The following is a 17699-nucleotide window of genomic DNA, read 5'->3' as shown; positions in this document are numbered from 1 at the left end:
GGATGTGAATTTTGTTGGCAGGAACAATTTTGCTAACAACGCGTATAGAGGAAATTTCAATCATATGCCTTATCCTAGTAATCCCTGTAATAATTATGGTAATTCCTACAACAATTCTTATGGAAATTATAATAAGATGCCCTCTGATTTTGAATCTAATATTAAAGAATTTATTTCTTCGCAAAAGAATTTTAATGCTATGATTGAAGAAAAATTGCTTAAGATTGATGATTTGGCTAGGAACGTTGATAGAATTGCTCTTGATGTTGATTCTTTGAAACTTAGATTTATTCCACCTAAGCATTATATCAATGAGTCTCTCAAAGCCATGAGAATTTCCTTTGACGAGTGCAAAGAAAGAACCGCTAGGATGCGTGCTAAGAAAGATGCCTTTATAAAAGCGTGTTCTTCTAGATCCTATGAAAATAATGATGAAGATCTAAAAGTTATTGATGTGTCCCCTATTAAATCTTTTTTTTGCAATATGAATCTTGATAATGATGGGACTGAATATGATCCACCTTTAGCTAGAAGGCGTTCTAAGAATTCAGACTTTGTTGATCTTGATGCTAAATTTGATAAAAGTGGGATTGAAGAAATTAAAACCCTAGATGTTGCTAAACCCACTATTATGGATTTCAAGGAATTTAACTATGAAAATTGCTCTTTGATTGATTGTATTTCCTTGTTGCAATCCGTGCTAAAATCTCCTCACGCTTATAGTCAAAATAAAGCGTTTACGAAACATATCGTTGATTCCTTGAAGCAATCTTATGAAGAAAAACTTGAATTGGAAGTTTCTATCCCTAGAAAACTTTATGATGAGTGGTAACCAACTATTAAAATTAAAATTAAAAATTATGAGTTTTATGCTTTGTGTGATTTGGGTGCTAGTGTCTCTACTATTCCCAAAACTTTGTGTGATTTACTAGATTTCCGTGATTTCAATGATTGCTCTCTAAACTTGCATCTTGCGGATTCCACTATTAAGAAACCTATGGGAAGAATTAATGATGTTCTTATTGTTGCTAATAGGAATTATGTGCCCATAGATTTTATCGTTCTTGATATAGATTGCAATCCTTCTTGCCCTATTATTCTTGGAAGACCTTTCCTTAGAACGGTTGGTGCAATTATTGATATGAAGGAAGGGAATATTAGATTTCAATTTCCATTAAAAAAGGGCATGGAACACTTCCCTAGAAAGAAAATAAAATTACCATATGAATCTATCATGAGAGCCACTTATGGATTGCCTATCAAAGATGGCAATACCTAGATCCATTCTTGCTTATTATGCCTAGCTAGGGGCGTTAAACGATAGCGCTTGTTGGGAGGCAACCCAATTTTATTTTTATTCCATGCTTTTTGCTCCTGTTTAGTAATAAATAAATTATCTAGCCTCTGTTTTGGTTCTGTTTTTTATGTTTCATTAGTTTTTGTGCCAAGTAGAACCGTTGGGAAGACTTGGGGAAAGTCTTGTTAAACTTGCTGTAAAAAACAGAAACTTTAGCGCTCACGAGAACTGCTGTAATTTTTATTTGAAAAGTGATATTTCGTTAATTATTTTCTGAGAAGATTAATAGATAAATTACTCACGTCCAGCAGTTTATTTTAGAATTTTTGGGGTTCCAGATCTTGCGCTAGATACAGATTACTACATACTGTTCTGTTTTTGACAGATTCTGTTTTTCGTGTGTTGTTTGCTTATTTTGATAAATCTATGGCTAGTAAAATAGTTTATAATCCATATAGAAGTTGGAATACAGTAGGTATAACACCAATATAAATAAAGAATGAGTTCATTACAGTACCTTGAAGTGGTCTTTTGTTTTCTTTCGCTAACGGAGCTCACGAGTTTTCTACTTTGAGTTTTGTGTTGTGAAGTTTTCAAGTTTTGGGTAAAGATTTCATGGATTATGGAACAAGGAGTGGCAAGAGCCTAAGCTTGGGGATTCCCATGGCACGCCCAAGATAATATAAGGACACCTAAAAACCAAAGCTTGGGGATGCCCCGGAAGGCATCCCCTCTTTCGTCTACTTCTATCGGTAACTTTACTTGGAGCTATATTTTTATTCACCACATGATATGTGTTTTTCTTGGAGCGTCTTTTATGATTTGAGTCTTTGCTTATTAGTTTACCACAATCATCCTTGCTGTACACACCTTTTGAGAGAGCCATAGATGATTTGGAATTTGATAGAATACTCTATGTGCTTCACTTATACCTTTTGAGCTTTATAGTTTTGCTCTAGTGCTTCACTTATATCTATTAGAGCATGGTGGTGGATTTGTTTTATAGAAACTATTGATCTCTCATGCTTCACTTCGATTATTTTGAGAGTCTTAATATCATGGTAATTTGCTTAAAATCCTAATATGCTTGGTATGTAAGATTAATAATAAAACTTTCGTATGAGTGTGTTGAATACTAAGAAGAAATTGATGCTTGATAATTGTTTTGAGATATGAGGGTGGTGATATTAGAGTCATGCTAGTTGAGTAGTTGTGAATTTGAGAAATGCTTGTGTTAAAGTTTGTGATTCCCGTAGCATGCACGTATGGTGAACCGTTATGTGATGAAGTCGGAGCATGATTTATTTATTGATTGTCTTCCTTATGAGTGGCGGTCGGGGACGAGCGATGGTCTTTTCCTACCAATCTATCCCCCTAGGAGCATGCGCGTAATACTTTGCTTTGATAACTTCTAGATTTTTGCAATAAGTATATGAGTTCTTTACAACTAATGTTGAGTACATGGATTATATGCACTTTCCTTCCTTCCACCATTGCTAGCCTCTCTAATACCGCACACTTTTCGCTGGTATCATACACCCACCAAATATCTTCCTCAAAACAGCCACCATACCTACCTATCATGGCATTTCCATAGCCATTCCGAGATATATTGCCATGCAACTTTCCACCGTTCCGTTCGTTATGACACGCTCCATCATTGTCATATTGCTAGCATGATCATGTAGTTGACATCGTATTTGTGGCAAAGACACCGTTCATAATTCTTTCATACATGTCACTCATGAGTCATTGCACATCCCGGTACACTGCCGGAGGCATTCATATAGAGTCATATTTTGTTCTAAGTATGGAGTTGTAATTGTTGAGTTGTAAGAAAAATAAAAGTGTGATGATCATCATTTTGAGAGCATTGTCCCAAGTGAGGAAAGGATGATGGAGACTATGATTCCCCCACAAGTCGGGATGAGACTCCAGACAAAAAAAAGAGGCCATAAAAAAAGAGAAGGCCCAAACAAAAAAAGATGAGAGAAAAAGAGAGAAAGGACAATGTTACTATCCTTTTACCACACTTGTGCTTCAAAGTAGCACCATGATCTTCATATACTAGTGGGAATTTTTCATTATAGAACTTGGCTTGTATATTCCAATGATGGGCTTCCTCAAAATGCCCTAGGTCTTCGTGAGCAAGCGAGTTGGATGCACACCCACTTAGTTTCTTTTGAGCTTTCATATACGTATAGCTCTAGTACATCCGTTGCATGGCAATCCCTACTCACTCACATTGATATCTATTGATGGGCATCTCCATAGCCCGTTAATACGCCTAGTTGATGGGAGACTATCTTCTCCCTTTTTGTCTTCTCCACAACCACCATTCTATTCCACTTATAGTGCTATATCCATGGCTCACCACTACTAGGAAAAGGGCTATAGATGATATGGCCACTAATGGCGCACCAGACATGTGGTGCGCCATTACTATATACTAATGGTGCACCATGTGTTGGTGCGCCATTAGTAATATATTACTAATGGCGCACCTGGTGTGTGGTGCACCATTAGAAGTTTTGAAAAAAAAATTGTTACTAATGGCGCACCGTGGTACAGTGCGCCATTACTAGTTGACATAGTAATGGCGCACCACACCCACCGTGCGCCATTAGTAGTTTTGAAATAAAATGTTAGTAATGCCGAGCCCCACCTCCCTCGCCCCGTCGCCCCCCTCCCCTCGCCGCCCCCTTGCCCGACCTCCCCTCGCCCCGTCGCCCCACCGTCCCAACCACCCGCTGCCACCGCCGCCACCCGCCACCGCCCCCTGGCCCCACCGCCCCTCGCCCCGTCGCCCCCACCACCCGCCATCGCCCCGGAGCCCCGTCACCCGAAAGGCGCCCCCCCTGGTGCCCCGCCGCCCCCACCACCTGCCCGTCGGCCCCTGCGCCCACGCCGCCCCCGGAGCCAGGCTCGCCGCGGGCCCCCTACGTCGGCAAGCAGAAGAAGAAGAAGAAGAAGAAGTGGAGCAAGGGAAAGCAAAAGGAGAAGGTGAACAACGCGGTGCTGTTCGACCAGGCCACCTACGACAAGCCGCTCACCGAGGTGCCCAAGTACAAGCAGATCACGCCCTCCATCCTCTCCGAGCGCCTCAGAGTAACGCCCGCTCGCTGTCCTCCCTCCTCTGGATCTATCTCTTCTTGCTTGCTTGCTTTCTTCCTGTGAGAATTGAGATCTCGGGATGGTAGGATATGTATGCGTGTGATGCGCCATGGCTCCTGGTCAAGTTCTTTGATGTGATGCTCTATTTTGAGGTTAGTCAGTAGTACTCTGAACAAGAGCATGAACATACTAGTATATGATGGTGTTATGAATCGATTGCATGTCCTATTGGATGCCGGTTTTGGCTGCTCCATCTGTGCTGATAGTTTTTGTGCAGTGTGATGCTCAGTTTAGTGCATCCTCAGATTTTGCTTGGCGTGCCAATTGCATAGTGTCATAGAAATTGCACAATCTGATTTTGACATGTGCAGTATACCCATGTTTACCTTTGATTTTTAGAGTTAACTGTTGATTCATGGAGGTAATGTGGTTGGTCGATGTTGTTGAATGCTTCAGCAACTTGTCGCCACATTTTGCTATCCATGGCTGTGCCTACATGCCTTATTATTAGATTGCAACTGTAGTAGTATCATGCAACGGAACATATGTTGTCGGTCTATGAATTGTTAACATGGATTACAACTATTGATGTGTGCACGGCAAGTGTTTGGCAGTTCCCATGGTATGGCTAATTTCAGACAAAGAATTTACCTGGATTATAATAAAAGGGCCAATTTCCATGGTAATTACTATTTTTATTTTGTATTAAGTAGTCCTGTCTGGTAAGAACCTATATATTTTTATCTATATATATATGATCCTCAGTCAAAGTAAAGATTGATAGTAGATCTATTAACTGCCAAGTGCCTATCTACCTGTTGCAACTGAAGATTCGATTTGGAATCGCTAGCATGGGAAAAGTGGTCTGTTTTTACCAATGACAGGCGCACTGAGGAGTTTGTTAAATTCAAAGGATTAGTTGCTAAGAAGAAGGCATACTTTGAAGAATACTTTAAGAGGATTAGGGAGCTAAAGGCTTTAGAACAACAAAACCAACAAACTGAACTGAATCTAGAGTACAATGGTGATGGTAGTGATAATGTTGTATGATAATGTTGTAAGGGTACTAATTGGTCTCTTCTGCTACTTATCAGAGATGGGGGAAAGCAGCCACCGCCGCTCTGCCTCGCCGGAGTACGAGTTGGATGCTTTCGAGTTCTTCAGTATCATACTTGGGACTTCAGTATCAGCCACGAGGCAGGTATATAAAACGAGAGATCTCCCCTTCACCCATCTCATTATGATAACTCTGTTGTTTGCTACACCACTCCTTGTCCCAAATTGCAGAGGCTGCCTGACACTTTTATGAACATGCTGGGTGAAGATCCGCCAGATAATGTGAAGCTCCGACAGGCCGGCAGCGGGGTTCGCAGGCTGTGGGACGTGGAGTTGGTGATCGAGGAGGGCCACATGTACCTGTGCCGTGGCTAGGAGAAGTTCTACAGTGCCTACAACCTGCGGACCGGGTACTTTCTTCTCTTCAGGTATAACGATGACGCCACAATGCTCATTGTGAAGGTTTTCAACGCGACTATGTGTTGCATGCGCTACGCTGACGACGAAGATGCCAGTGCGTTCTGCCTCTTCTTATTCCTCTACATTTGGCTTTGTCTCACATCGATTGTTAACGACCATTGTTGCATTTGGACAGGCAATGGGAGCAGCAGCAGCGACACTGGCTACAGCCAAAGCAGTAGCAATTATGGCTGTAGCAAAAGCAACAGCGATTCTGGCTTTAGCGAAAGCAGCAGCGATTCTGGCAGCAGCAAAGACAACAAGAAGGATGATCTGGACAGGAGTGCGGGAGAATAGGAGCAGAGTGGGGATGAGGAGCTGCAGGATGACGATGGGCATCAGGCTGAGGATGACCTAGCGCTGGTGGTGGCTGACCAATGGCAAGAGATGGTGGTGGCTGACCATGGGCAAGAGATGGTGGTGGCTGACCATGGGCAAGAGATGGTGGTGGCTGACCATGGGCAAGAGATGGTGGTGGCTGACCATGGGCAAGAGATGGTGGTGGCTGAGGATGACGTAGCGATGGTCGTGCCCGTCCTGCCTGAAGGTGGCCTCGGGATGGTGGTGGTGCATGACAATGACCACGCACCGGGGGTGGCGCCGGCGATCCCACAGCTGGGCGACATGACCACGCCAATTGTGGTAGAAGACTACATCCCACAGCTGCCTCCACTGCCTCGCCGCTCTTGGCACATCAGGTTGAGGAAGGAGAAGGAGAAGAACAATGAGAACTGAACTATGTCAGGTATGTTAGATCTCCAAAATGATATATATACTTAGTTACCTATGTTATCTCTAATATGCTTAGTTTCCTATAGGTTAGCTCTAAAATTACTTATGTTAGCACAAAATGATCAAGTTTACATAATAAGCTTATAGTCTTCTTCTTATTCTTCTTCTTTTCCAAAATGACATATGTTAGCTTCATTTTACCTAAGTTGGCTCTAATATGCTAACTTAGAGCTTATATGCTTAGTTTCCTATAGGTTAGCTCCAAAATAACTTATGTTAGAACAAAATGATCAAGTTTACATAATAAGCTTATAGTCTACTTCTTATTCTTCTTCTTTTCCAAAATGACATATGTTAGCTTCATTTTACCTAAGTTGGCTCTAATATCCTAACTTAGAGAGCTTATATGCTTAGTTTCCTATAGGTTAGCTTCAAAATTACTTATGTTAGCACAAAATGATCAAGTTTACATAATAAGCTTATAGTCTTCTTCTTATTCTTCTTATTCTTCTTCTAGTATTCTTCTAGTGTTCTTCTTCTTCTAGTATTCTTCTAGTCTTCTTCTTCTCTTCTCTTCTTCTTCTTCTTCTTCTTCTTCTAACTTCTTCTTTATCATTTTGCAGATTTGATTTAATTCACGGAAGCTTGCATGGATGGAGTGCTTCTTTTCCATTTGTGTTTTTATTTTGTATCAATGTGATACTTTTATGAATTGATGGATAACGGTGTTGGATGAACAATGTAAAACTTTTCTAATATGTAACGATGGAACTATGTGTTGGCTATGTGTGTATATATGATGAAACTTGTGTGTTGGATATGATTGTTATATGGATGCTTGTTGTATATATATATATGTGTTGGATATCTCATATGTGAAATAGTGACCTGAGATTAAGAAAAAACGAAAAAAAAATTAAAAAATTTGTTACTAATGGCGCACTTCCATGAGGTGCGCCATTAGTATACCAGATACTAATGGCGCACCTGTGGTGCGCCATTACTAAAATATTCTAGTGGCGTGGTACTAATGGCGCACCTATAGTGCGCCATTAGTAGCCAAAACAGGTGCGCCATTAGTAGGCCTTTTCCTAGTAGTGCACACTCATGTATTGCGTGAAGATCGAAAACGTTTTGAAAATGTGAAAAGTATGAAACAATTGCTTAGCTTGTCATCGGGGTTGTGCATGATTTAAATACTTTGTGTGGTGAAGATAGAGCATAGCCAGACTATATGATTTTGTAGGGATAGCTTTCTTTGGCCATGATATTTTGAGAAGACATAATTGCTTTGTTAGTATGCTTGAAGTATTATTATTTTTATATCAATATGAACTTTTGTCTTGAATCTTTCGCATCTGAATATTCATACCACAATTCAGAAGATTTACATTGAAATTATGCCAAGTAGCACTCCGCATCAAAAATTCTGTTTTAATCATTTACCTACTCGAGGACGAGCAGGAATTAAGCTTGGGGATGCTTGATACATCTCCAACATATCTATAATTTTTGATTGCTCCATGCTATATTATCTACTGTTTTAAACATTATTGGGCTTTATTATCCACTTTTATATTATTTTTGGGACTAACCAATTAACCGGAGGCCCGGCCCAGAATTGTTGTTTTTGCCTGTTTTAGGGTTTCGAAGAAAACGAATATCAAATGGAATGAAACCTTCGGAAACGTGATTTTCTCACCAGATAAGATCCAGGAGACTTGGACCCTCCGTCAAGAAAGACACGAGGTGGTCACGAGGGTAGGGGGCGCCCCCCAACCTAGGGCACGCCCCCTGCCTCGTGGGCCCCTCGAAGCTCCACCGACGTACTTCTTCCTCCTATATATATCCACGTACCCCCAAACGATCGGGGACGGAGCCAAAAACCTAATTCCACAGCCGCAACTTCCTATATCCACGAGATCCCATTTTGGGGCCTGTTCGGGAGCTCCGCCGGAGTGGGCATCGATCACGGAGGGCTTCTACATCATCGTCCAAGCCCCTCCGATGAAGTGTGAGTAGTTTACTTCAGACGTACGGGTCCATAGCTAGTAGCTAGATGGCTTCTTCTCTCTGTTTGGATCTCAATACAATGTTCTCCCCCTCGTGCAGATCTATTCGATGTAATATTCTTTTTGCGGTGTGTTTGTTGAGACCGATGAATTGTGTGTTTATGATCAAGTCTATCTATGAATGATATTTGAATCTTCTCTGAATTATTTTATGTATGATTGGTTATCTTTGCAAGTCTCTTCGAATTATCAGTTTGGTTTGGCCTACTAGATTGGTTGTTCTTGCCATGGGAGAAGTGCTTAGCTTTGGGTTCGATCTTGCAGTGTCCTTTCCCAGTGACAGAAGGGGCAGCAAGGCACGTATTGTATCGTTGCCATCGAGGATAACAAGATGGGGTTTTTATCATATTGCATGAAACTATCCCTCTACATCATGTCATCTTGCTTAAGGCGTTACTCTATTTTTAACTTAATACTCTAGATGCATGCTGGATAGCGGTCGATGAGTGGAGTAATAGTAGTAGATGTAGAATCGTTTTGGTCTACTTGTCTCGGACGTGATGACTATATACATGATCATACCTAGATATTCTCATAACTATGCTCAATTTTGTCAATTGCTCAACAATAATTTGTTCACCCAACATAGAATACTTATGCTCTTGAGAGAAGCCACTAGTGAAACCTATGCCCCCCGGGTCTCTTTCTCATCATATCTATCTCCATTACTTTATTATTGCTTTGCTTTTACTTTTCTTTTACTTTATTTAATTTGCATCTCTATACCAAAAATATTATTTATCATCTCTATCAGATCTCACTTTCGTAAAGTGACCGTGAAGGGATTGACAACCCCTAAGCGCGTTGGTTGCGTTGAGCTATTGTTTTTGTGTAGGTACGAGGGACTCGAGCGTAGCCTCCTACTGGATTGATACCTTGGTTCTCAAAAACTGAGGGAAATACTTACGCTACTTTCCTGCATCATCCCTTCCTCTTCGGGGAAATCCAACGCAGTGCTCAAGAGGTAGCAGGAGCGCTCCCTACCTCATGGGTCCCCTGGTGCTCCACCGACCTCAACTCCAACTCTTTTTATTCACGTTCGGGGAGAAAAAAATCACAGAGAAGGATTCATCATGTTTTACGATACGGAGCCGCCGCCAAGCCCTAATCTCTCTCAAGAGGGACGATCTGGAGTCCGTTCGGGGCTCCGGAGAGAGGAATCCATCGCCATCGTCATCATCAACCTTCCTCCATCACCAATTTCATGATGTTGACCGCCGTGTGTGAGTAATTCCATCATAGGCTTGCTAGACGGTGACGGGTTGGATGAGATTTATCATGTAATCGAGTTAGTTTTGTTACGGTTTGATCCCTAGTATCCATTATGTACTGAGATTGATGTTGCTATGACTTTGCTATGCTTAATGCTTGTCACTAGGGCCCGAGTGCCATGATCTCAGATCTGAACCTATTATGTTTTCATGAATATATGTGAGTTCTTGATCCTATCTTGCAAGTCTATAGTCACCAATTATGTGTTATGATCCGTTAACCCGGAAGTGACAATAATCGGGATACTTAACGATGATGACCGTAGTTTGAGGAGATCATGTATTCACTAAGTGTTAATGCTTTGGTCCGGTACTCTATTAAAATGAGGCCTTAATATTCCTTAGTGGCCAATAGGACCCCGCTGCCACGGGAGGTTAGGACAAAAGATGTCATGCAAGTTCTTTTCCATAAGCACGTATGACTATATTCGGAATACATGCCTAGATTACATTGATGAACTGGAGCTAGTTCTGTGTCACCCTATGTTATAACTGTTGCATGAGGAATCGCATCCGACTTAATTATCCATCACTGATCCAATGCCTACGAGCTTTTCGCATATTGATCTTAGCTTAGTTACTTTTCTGTTGCCACAGTTACAATCACTAAAAAATCAATATTGTTACCTTTGCCACCGTTACCATTACTATCATATTACTTTGCTACTAAATACTTTGCTGCAGATACTAAGTCAGATACATGCCTACATTACATTGATGAACTGGAGCTAGTTCTGTATCGAATCAATAAATTTGGGTTGAATACTCTACCCTCGAAAACTATTGCGATCCCCTATACTTGTGGGTTATCAATCACGTGAATATCCCATTGTCACCACAGATAAGCACATGCAAGACATACATCAAGTGTTCTCAAATCCTTAAATACTCAATCTGATAAGATAACTTCAAAGGGAAAACTCAATCCATTACAAGAGATAGAGGGGGAGAAACATCATAAGATCCAACTATAATAGCAAAGCTCGCGGTACATCACGATCGTACCACATCAAGAACACGAGAGAGAGAGAGAGAGATCAAACACATAGCTACTGGTACATACCCTTAGCCCCAAGGGTGAACTACTCCCTCCTCGTCATGGAGAGCGCCAGGATGATGAAGATGGCCACCGGTGAGGGATCCCCCCTCCGGCATGGTGCCGGAACAGGGTCCCGATTGGTTTTTGGTGGCTATAGAGACTTGCGGTGGCAGAACTCCCGATCTAGGTTTTTTTCTGGAGGTTTGAGGATTTATAGGAGAAGTTGGCGTCGAGAACAAGTCATGGGGCCCCACGGGAAGTCCATGAGGCACGGGGGTGCGCCCTAGGGGGGTGAGCGCGCCCTCCACTCTCGTGGGGCCCATGAGACTCCCCTCCGGTAACTCTTCGTTCCAGTATTTTTTTATATTTTCCAGAAAAAATCTCCGTTGATTTTCAGCGTATTCCGAGAACTTTTATTTCTGCACAAAAACAACACCATGGTAGTTCTGCTGAAAACAGCGTCAGTACGGGTTAGTTCTAACCGAATCATACAAAAATCATGTAAAAATATTATAAACATGGCTTGAATACATAAAAAATTATAGATACGTTGGAGGCGTATCAGAATGATATCCCTTGCGGCCACGCGCATTTTCGCCATCTCGGGAACCATCGGGAACTGACCGTGTGGAAGAGTCTAGGACCGACAGAGTTGGGTGCTCTACCTAGAGGACGCCGCTGGAGAGGCCAACAACCAGGTATCATGACCAACCCCATGCCTGGCGGAGGCGGCATAGCAGGTGCCGGCATTGGAGACACGAAGGCTGAAGGCGGGGTCCGAGGCACGCGAGAGTAGAACACCATCCCAGGAGAGTGTGCCGAGGATGGCAGGCAAACATCCAACCTACCACTCCAGTTGTCCTTCTCCAGCGCAGAGACTGGCGAAGAAGTGGAGGTCGTGGCTAGGGTAAGGAGGAGCCGCCAGGCAAGTCAGCAGCCGCCGCACCTGCCGAGCCCAGCGCGCGACGGATCTCGGGCAGCTTAAGTGGCCGTAGCCCGTCTGCTGAGTCCGAATAGCTGTCCACAGACTGGATGTCCTCACTATCCTGCCTCACTGCCGGGGGTAGGGGGTGCTAGTGTGGCCACCTCTGTGCACCCCTCCGGGCCGTCCAGGTCGACCTCGTAGTTGATACACTTGCCCCTTTTCCTCCCGAAGTAGAAGATCATAGACAAGCCATCCACATTTGCCGGGGCCTCGCACAAAAGGTCAAAATTTGTCGAGCAAGCACCCTCTAAGGAGTCTAGGTCGACTGTCAGAAGCTTGCCCATAGGCTCTGAGATGGCCTTGAGAATGTGGTCGCGCTTGGCCCTGATCGGGAGCCCATAGATACGCACCCACACCTGGGAAAGGGCAACAACTGTGTCTGGTTCAGCATCAGCCTTCTAGATGGATATTATTAACTTGTTGATGGGGCACTTGACTTGGTCGCGGGTGCAGATGTTAAGCATCTTTGCCGAGGGGAATGGCAGCGAGAAGACCATCGGAGCAGTCTCAGTGACCTTCTAGGAGAAAGTGCTATCTCTCTAGTCGCCAATGTATGTGGATAGCCCTGCCCGAATGATCTCAGCAATAACCTCAACCTCCGACGGTGGCTGCTATTCTGGGACAAGGTGACCGTCGCTAGGTGTGGCCTGACAGGCTCATCCTCCCGGGTCGCATCCACATAGTACTCCCTGTGTAAACTAATATAAGAGCATTTAGACTACTAAAATAGTGATCTAAATGCTCTTATATTTGTTTACGGAGGGAGTAGAAGCCACCCCCTTCACCCTGCACCCTAGATAGGCAAGAGTGGTGGGGCACCGCTAGTGCACCAGACACTTCGAGCGGAAGTGCACGACACACCCACAATTGAAGCACATCGTCCCCTCATGAGTCCATGCACACCCCCTACCCCCCCCCCCCCAGTCGGCCTTTGATAACCCACAAGTATAGAGTATCACAACAGTTTACAAGGGTAGAGTATTCAACCAAAATTTATTGATTCGACACAAGGGGAGACAAAGAATATTCTCAAGTATTAGAAGCTGAGTGTTCAATACAACCACACCTGAAAGACTTAATATCTGTAGTAAAGTATTTAGTAGAAAAGTAGTATGGAAGTTACAGTAACGATGGTGTCGGGGGACTGATCCACGAACACCTATGGGACCGGCGGGCCGAGTCCCTTTCGGTTCGGCGGGGGCGGAGGTCGTGCAAAGAGCAGATCGAGGCGAAGCACACGAGCAGTTTACCCAGGTTCGGGCCGCACGGATGCATAAAACCCTACTCCTGCTTTGTGGTTTGTATTGAGTTCTTGCTCGGGAGCGCGGAGTGCTACAGTACACACCAGCAGCTAACGAGACCGAGCGTGAGTGTTCTGTTTTTCCGAACCCCCCTCTACGTTGCGCATGGGCCTCCTTTTATATGCTCAAGGGGTCACCGACAGGTGGCAACGGAGACAAAGGGTAAAAATGAAAAAGGTGATGCGGTAGGTACAGGTACCTGCTACAGTGTATCATACCTAACCCTGACGGCAGGGGACAAGGGCCTTAAATGCCCGTCTGCGTCACCTAAACAGTGTAAAAGGGACCGTCAAGGACGCCACCGCTTGCCATGATGGCAATCTTGTCAGCGCCGCTTGCCACCGCTCACCGCTGGCTGCACAGCCGCCCGCCACGCACGCCTGGAAGGGTCCCAGAGCGACACGTTGGTGGATGTGCTGGAGCGCGGGCACAGAGTGGTGGCTTGCCGCGGCAAGCGCCTTGCCGCGGTCATTGTCTTGCCGCGTCCGGGAGCTTGTCGCTCACCGGGCCTTGTCGGGACGTGTGGCGCGCCGCGGCAAGTTCCTTGAGATGCCTTGGGTGGCCTTCCCGGCAAGCTCCTCTCGCCGGGGTCTTGAGGTGCCTTGGTTGGCCTTCCCGGCAAGCTCCTCTTGCCGGGGTCTTGTCTCTTTGAATGGCTCCAGGGGAACCACGGAGGACCTTGGCGGTCACCCGGCAAGCCTTGCCGCGGGATGCTGCGACTGCCCGTGCACAAGTTCGGGATACTAGGGTACCCCTACTCTAGTACACCGACAGGAGCCCCCGGGCCTGGGTCATACACGGTGCCGAGTGCTGTTGGGCCAGGCCCAAAACAGGGCACGGGCACGCGCGGCCTAGGTTACGCCGTATCTTTCTCCGTATCCACCGCGCCCTCCCCGAACGGCACGCGTTGAATGCGGCGCCGTGGGAGAGATCGTGGGTGGTTACTTTATTAGGAAATGCAGAACGTCCGCCCCCTCCCTCCTTATAAGCAGGGGAAACAGGGGCAGTTCGCACATTCGCCGGTTGCTACTCCAATCTCAGAAATCTCCGCCGCTCCCTTGTCTTCCCAAAGCCGAAAGAGAGCAGCGCCCCGCCCCCCATCGCCACCAGCACTACCAACGCCGTCGACCTCCTCCACCACTTCCGCCATGGCTCCAAAAGCCGACAAGGGGAAGGTTGTGAAGTCGACCGAGGCGCAGCGGCTTCCGGCGCTGCGGAAGGAGTGGGCAGTCTTCCCCCCCAAGCTCGCCGCGAAGGAGCTGAGGGAGAACTACTACCTCTTCTGGTCAACGGAGACGCGGGCGCACCCGCGCACGAAGGTACTCCCTGCCGCCGCTTGGAAACAGGCTCCGAACGGATACCCTTTTTTTGCCTTGTTCTTCTACTGCGGGCTCTGCCCGCCCTTCTCCGAATTCTTCTGCGATATCATGAACACCTACGGGTTCCACCTCCTTGACTTCACCCCCAATGCCGTTCTGACCATGGCAGTTTTTGCGCATCTCTGCGAAAACTTTGTCGGAGTCCACCCCAACGTAGCCCTCTTTCGCCATTTCTTTATCCCCTGGGTAGAGAGAGGAGAGCCTTTGTCTGGCGGAATCGCCTGGATCTCAAGGGCCGGCAAGAAGGAAACTTATCTAGAGGGAGAGTTCCGCGGCAAGTGGGAGGAATGGAGGGCAGACTGGTGCTGGATTGACGAGGAGAACCCGCAGCCGTTTACCACCCGGCGCCAAACCCCAGTAGCGTGCGGCAGCGATTGGAGTGACGTGGCCCCGGAAGACGACAGGCTGAAGATTGCTGTCACCTGGATCCTGCGCCTCAGGCTTGCCGGGCTCACTGTAGGCTCTGTTGGCGCAGTTTTTCTTCGCCGCCGCATCGCCCCCCTGCAGGAACGAGGAAGACCCGCCTGGGAGTTCAAGAATGCGGCAGATATCATGAGGCTGCGCCCGGGCCTCAACTTCAACTTCACTGTCCTGGAGCTCAACGCGATGCTCCAGGAGCTGTTCAAGTACGACCCCCAACATCCCGAAGTCTTCAGGTTGCCGGGGGGTGTCGTTCCGCTGTGCAACAATTCCTCGCTCGTCCGCATCCGGGCAATGATGCCGCAGTGCGACTCACACGGGATTGACCCAACTTGGCAAGAGCCTGCGGACGACGTCGTGCAGCAATTCTTTGATGGCTTGGTAGAAGTGGCGATCCGCCCTGACGAGAAGGACGGCCTCACCCGCGACACCACCGATGAGGAGATGACACGCATCGCCACCAGGCTGGAAGAGGCGGCGGCAGCCGCAGCCGCGGGCAAATTTGGATTTACCGTGGAGGAGGCAGATGAGCAGAGGCGGGAAGCCGTGCCGAGCGAGAGGAGCGCGTCGGTGAGAAAGAACTTGCCGGGCATGGCGCCGGGTCGAGCGAGCCCGCCAAGGATACGAGCGGCTCGCTGGAGATCAACTCGTCTTCCACTTCATCTTCGGACAGCTCGCCGCAAGCAGAGCCTCCATCTCCACCAAGAAGGCGTCTCCGCAAGGCCGGGGACATAGTGGAGCGGCAAGCGAGTCAACAGCCGCCGCGCTGCGCGACACGCTCCACCGCGGCAAGCACTGTTGCCGCGGGAGCATCTCACGCTGCGATGACAACTGGAGCGGGGCCCTCCCGGACCACCGCCTCTGCTCCTGCCGCTTCTCATGCCGCGATGACAGCTGGAGCGGGGTCGGCTCAGACCACCGCCACTGTTCCCGCCAAGCGGCCAAGGGAAACCTCTCCTCCGCCTCCTCGTGCCGGACGTGAGCCGGACTTCGACTTCTCCACGTTCAGCTCCGACGAGGAAGAAGAAGAGTAAGATCCTCTTGTTGTACTTGTATTTCTTCAATCCTTGTTGTTTTGTCTTGTGTCTCACTTGCTTTACTCTGAACTTGTTCCTTTTCAGGACTCTGGCCCAGAGAGCAGCGAAGAGAGCCAAGGCCCCGGTGATTATCATCGAGGATGAACCCACGGCGACAGCGGGGGGTGCACCCGAGACAACCTTGCTGGACCCGGCAACTTTTCTCCAGAGCAGCCCCCAGCGTAAGTATCTGGTTTGCTTTCCGCTGTGAGGCGCGCATGGATACTCTGTCTTTGCTGATATCTGACTGCTGGTCTGTGTAGGAGCAGAGCAGCCCCACCAGGAGCCAAGGGAGAGTCCTCCGGCAAGGGAGAGTTCTCTGGCAAGGGAGAGCACCAGCGGCCCCCCGACGGCGGAGACCACGACTGGAGAACCCGGTACAGGTAATCCTCTTGCTTCGAAACTTCCCTTGGGTTCTTCTTCTTTTGATCTTCTTCTTGTTGAATATTTGCTTAACTCTTATCCCTTTTCCGGCCGTCAGACCTATCTGCTGCGGAGCAGATGGAGACCGAGGTTGCCGCCGACGAAGCAGCCGGTGCTGGCGATCCCGCCGGTGCAGAGGCCGCCAAGGCTGCCGCCACAGCAACTGGCGAGGGGTCTGGCGATCGCACTGACGGCCCTGAGGCCGCAGGAGCGCCGGGCGCTACGTCGACCGCCGACCCGTCCGCCGTTGCCGCAGCACCAGGCTCCAAAGAGCCCTAGCCAGGCGTCTACTTGAGGACCGGCGAAGGCGTCTTCATCAACCTCCCCTGGGCGTCAAGCTCCAGGGCGCCGGTCGAGGGAGAGATCTTCGACGGGGAGGTGCTCGCCTCTGCTGGGCTGACGGTGGTTGACGCGCTGAGCAGCAGCAGCAACGAGTCTGAGGAGGAGCGGCTGCTGCGGAAGCTGGTGTCGCTCTACCGCGCGCGGCAAGCCAAGCTGGAATCCCGCGAGGCGCTTGTCGCAAAGGCGGGAGCAGACATCGAGAAGCGCGCGGAGGAGCACGGGGGTTTTCACCAAGAAGCCCTCCGGTCCCTGGCGGAGGAGCGGGAGCAGCTCGCCGAAGCGCAGAAGGCCTTCCTCCTCGAGAAGGCTGAAGTCAGAGAGCAACAGTGGCTTGCCGCTGAGAAGCTGTCTGCGCAGGAAGGCGAGCTGGCGCAGCGGAAGGTCAATCTTGACACCCACGAGGAGGAGCTTGCCGTGCGCGAGGAAAAACTCGGCGGAGCCCTCAAGCAAGCGGAGGATGCTGCCGCAGCCGCCGAAGCCGCCAAGAAGGAGCTGGAGGCGAAGGTGGCGCAGTTGGAGGTCGATCTCGCCGAGAAGGGCAAAGAGCTCAGCGCCGCCAAGGACTCCAACGCGGATCTTGAGTTGAAGCTGACTACTTTGACCAAGACGCTGGACGACGCCAAGGAGCAGGAGGCGGCCTTGAAAGAAGAGATCAAGGCCCACAAGGCGCTGCTGGAGAGTGTAGCCACCACCCAGAATGCTTTCAGGGAGACTTTGGAGCACTGGACGGAGA

This window comes from Triticum urartu, chromosome 3A, assembly GCF_056163025.1.
Source record: "Triticum urartu cultivar PI428250 chromosome 3A, HENAU_Tu73, whole genome shotgun sequence".
NCBI lineage: Eukaryota > Viridiplantae > Streptophyta > Magnoliopsida > Poales > Poaceae > Triticum > Triticum urartu.
Note: the sequence above shows the minus strand (reverse complement) of the source record.